The 4,605-nt window shown below is 43.4% G+C and overlaps 1 pseudogene; it reads right to left on the minus strand.

The window, feature by feature from the left end:
• Nucleotides 1-775: 775 nt before the first annotated feature.
• Nucleotides 776-1,825, minus strand: Pcyt1a-ps4 (phosphate cytidylyltransferase 1A, choline, pseudogene 4; annotated as a pseudogene).
• Between the last annotated feature and the right edge of the window lie 2,780 nt (nt 1,826-4,605).

Here is a 4,605-nt window from a genome sequence, read left to right on the forward strand (position 1 = left end):
CTTCCTTCACAGGAAGAATGAAGGAAAGAGACTCCCAAATAACTGGGCAACAGAAGTTTCTGAGAAGATAAACAGTAGAAAAACTGCATTTGATGTTCTGTGGCTGGGTTCAAACCCCATCAGTGTTTTCATGGACCCCATTGGGTCCAACACGAAACTCCTCAGGGAGTAAGAAAAGTTAGGTTCAGATTTTTTCCCTCCCATAGCCATGCTGACACATAGGCCAGCAGGACAGTCAGGGAATCTGGAGCTAATTCAGCTTTGAGATTTTTTTTTTAGGGAATTTAAAATTATGATAGTCTTCCCTGATGAGACATCAGCATGTCTCCCTGTTTGAAGGATCTGGAAAGCCACTTTGCTTCAGAACAGAAGGCAGGCACTAGTTTTCAGGAAGAAAGGCCAATGGGCATTCCATGTTTCCTCTTTCTGCCCACTCCTCAGGGGCAAAAAATTAGTTGTACTTACTATATTTGAAAGACTACTTTTTAAAAAAAATGACATAAATGACAATTTCCCTATCAAGATTACATGAGTATAAACAGTAAAGCAAAGTTCTGGGGTGGGAAGATGGATACAGAGCAGGCTTCTAAGGTTTGGGCAGCCTCCTTTGTGTAGCTGAGAATGTCTCAGGACAAGGGATGTTTTGGTTCTCCCATTCCCAATTCCTCTTGCCCCATTTGTCTTTTCTTCGTAGATGTCCTTAGGTTTAGTGCTGGAATCACAAAATGGATTTTGACAGAGAGCTTCTGAAGGTGATAGGCACAGGGATGAAAAGTTAGTCCACTTCATCCTTGATGATGTCACAAGTCACAGCCTTGCACCTAGAGAGACTTGCTGGGGAGAAAGATGGGGAAGTCTTGCCAGAGAAGGGCCACCGAATGGAGGCAGAGGGGGAGCGCTCATGGGTAGGGCTGCTGCTGGGACTCTGCTTGGGACTGATGGCCTGCATCATCCCATTTTCCCTCTTTCAGCATGTGCTTCAGTGCTTCCGGACCAAACATTTCCAGGAAACATCCAATGAACTCTCGGGACTTCTCCCACTTCTGCATGAGGTCTGTGCTCTTCCACCTTCTACACAAACTCTTCTCATTTTTCCTCCACATTTTCACTTTCTTCTTTACTTTATCAGTTTGTTATTGCAAGTGATATTTCTTCTCATTGATAAAGGTGACATTGTACTCCTTGACAGTGTAGCCCCTCTGTAGGTTCCAACTTACATACACACCATAGTCACAGACAATGCAGATGATGATGTCTGATCTGGAGATATCTTCTGTCCTCTGCATGGGAGCAAACATGCCTGCTTCCTTGATGTGCTTATAGACATTATCACTCCCTACAGAAGAACAGCGGAAATCGGAAATCATCGTGTGCAACGAAATCAATACGTTGTTTCGCCAGGAACTCAGGCATCAGAGTCCAGGGGGCATTCCTCACCACCTTATCCATATAGTCGTAGTGCTACACTGCGTTATAAAGCTCCTTTTTGTTCATCACAGTGAAGCCCTTGAAGTTGTGCATTAGCTCATCACTCCCACAATTAGATATGTATTAGGGAAAAGGTTCTTTGCCTGTATCAGAGCCCGGGCATGACCAGAGTGAAATAAGTCAAATATCCTATCCACATAAACTCTCACAGGCTGCTCACAAGGGGCTTACTAAAGTCAACTTCAGTTTCATCAGAAAAAGGAGCTGGCTGCAGTAAACCAACTGCACAGCGCTGCACTTTGGAAGGAATACCATCTTCCTCTGTCGCTCCATTAACACCAAGTGTCTCTTTCCTCCTCTTCCTCGAATTGGCTTTAGCTGAACTCTGTGCATCCATCTTCTTTTAACTCAACACCTCTAAGCTCAGGTCTCCGCGGATTCCTTCCTTGCGCCGCACCACCAACTAGCAAAGTCAAATATGTTCATGTCCTTTCTTAATACACTAGAAAGGAGAAATAAAGTACACAAGTCAAAGTCTACACTTTAGTACTTTTTCATGCAGATTTGTTCACATATGCAAGGGTACCTGGTTTGTCCAGTGGCTGTTCTTTAGAGAGATGAATCACTATAATATGTTTGCTAATCATTGACTGGAATCCCAAAAAAGCTTTAGGAAATGTTATGCCCTATGTAACAGCAGAGTAAAATAAAATAAAACCACATTTTATAAAACATTATTTATGGCTTTGTGTCAGTTGCATATCTATATTTCAAGGAACAAATAAATTTACTTCTTTTTGAAGTTTATTGATATTTTTCTTCCTGTAACATGTAGTGATGATACCCATATTTCTACACTGTGGAACACTTACACACACACACACACACACACACGCACGCACACACACACACACACACACACACACACACACAGAGGATAAAATCTGATTCCAGACAGACCTTACTCGCCCTCTGTTGACTGTTTAAAGAATTGCACCTATCTTTCACAGGATAGTCTTTTAACACCAGGGTTTCCTCTCTCCGTCTCTGTCTCTGTCTCTGTCTCTGTCTCTGTCTCTGTCTCTGTCTCTGTCTCTCTCTCTCTCTCTCTCTCTCTGTCTCCCAGTCTTGCAGGGCAGGCAGCCTTGTGATTGATAGGTTATTTTCTAACCAGAGTTTTAATTGTTAAGTATTTACACCACAATGACAGCATAGCATGCATTGTGTTTTATACCAAAATAGAAAGACAACGATATGTTTTGGTAGAGGAGCAGTATGGTGAGGGTAGGAGGGGTGCCTTAGTGGGGCCCATGCTGAGGCAGATATTCCCCCTGAAGTACCACTCATATGACAGGTTTGGTATGAAAAAGTTATTTAGGGCATAGCAAGTGTAGTTGGGAAGGGAGTAGAGTCTCTCTCTCTCTCTCTCTCTCTCTCTCTCTCTCTCTCTCACACACACACACACACACACACACACACAGAAAGGCAGGGAGGGAGGGAGGGAGAGAGGGAGACAGTAAGGGAGGGGGAGCTCAGGAACACATGGAGAGAGAGTGGGGAGGGAGAAGGAGAGAAAGGAAGGGAAGAGGCAGACAGCAAGAAAGCAAGAAAGCTATGAGTGGGTGAACAATCCCTTTTATAAGTAAGCCAACTATACCTGGCTGTTGACAGGTAATTGTGGGGTGTAGGCTAAAAGAAATGCTAATATTCCTTCATTTTGGTTTAGTTTAAAAACAAAAGCCTAGAAGAAGTGATTGTGAAGCAGGAATGGGGCCATCATGATCTTTAGCTTTTTTGACTTGGGGCAATGTGTCTCTGGGAAACCTAAGAAAATGAGTATGGACCGCCAGAACCTGAAGGGACCGACCCGATAAACAGTCCTCTGCACCCAAATCCCATGGGAGAGAGAGCTAAACCTTCAGAGAGGCAGACACGCCTGGAAAACCAGAAGAGACTACACTCTGCCCACATCTCTGACTCCGGAGGAAAACACCAAATGCCATCTGGAACCCTGGTGCACGGAAGCTCCCAGAAAGGGCGGCGCAGATTTTCCTGGTTGCTGCTGCCATGGAGAGCTCATGAGCAACACCCCACGAGCAAACTTAAGCCTTGGGTCCACAGGTAAGACAAATCTTCCAGCTCCAAGCAACCTGACTGGTGAACTCAAGACACAGGCCCACAGGAACAGCTGAAGACCTGTAGATAGGAAAAACTACACGTCTGAAAGCAGAACACTCTGTCCCCATAACTGGCTGAAAGAAAACAGGAAAACAGGTCTACAGCACTCCTGACACACAGGCCTATAGGACGGTCTAGCCACTGTCAGAAATAGCAGAACACCAGAGACAACCTGATGGTGAGAGGCAAGTGCAGGAACCCAAGCAACAGAAACCAAGACTACATGGCATCATCGGAGCCCAATTCTTCCATCAAAGCAAACACTGAGTATCCAAACACACCAAAAAGCAAAATCTAGATTTAAAATCACATTTGATCGTGATGATGGAGGACTTCAAGAAAGACATAAAGAACTCCCTTAGAGAAACGCAGGAAAACATAAATAAACAAGTAGAAGCCTATAGAGGGGAATCACAAAAATCCCTGAAAGAATTACAGGAAAACACAATCAAACAGGTGAAGGAATTAAAAGTGGAAATAGAAGCAATAAAGAAAGCACAAAGGGACACAACCCTGGATATAGAAAACCAAAGGAAGAGACAAGGAGCTGTAGATATGAGCTTCACCAACAGAATACAAGAGATGGAAGAGAGAATCTCAGGAGCAGAAGATTCCATAGAAATCATTGACTCAACTCTCAAAGATAATGTAAAGAGGAGAAAGCTACTGGTCCAAAACATACAGGAAATCCAGGTCTCAGTGAGAAGATCAAACCTAAGGATAATAGGTATAGAAGACAGTGAAGACTCCCAGCTCAAAGGACCAGTAAATATCTTCAACAAAATCATAGAAGAAAACTTCCCTAACCTAAAAAATGAGATACCCATAGGCATAAAAGAAGCCTACAGAACTCCAAATAGATTGGACCAGAAAAGAAACACCTCCCGTCACATAATAGTCAAAACACCAAAAGCACAAAATAAAGAAAGAATATTAAAAGCAGTAAGGGAAAAATGTCAAGTAACATATAAAGGCAGACCTATCAGAATCACACCAGAC

Source organism: Rattus norvegicus, chromosome 2 (assembly GCF_021556685.1).
Source record: "Rattus norvegicus strain SHRSP/BbbUtx chromosome 2, alternate assembly SHRSP_T2T, whole genome shotgun sequence".
Lineage (NCBI taxonomy): Eukaryota > Metazoa > Chordata > Mammalia > Rodentia > Muridae > Rattus > Rattus norvegicus.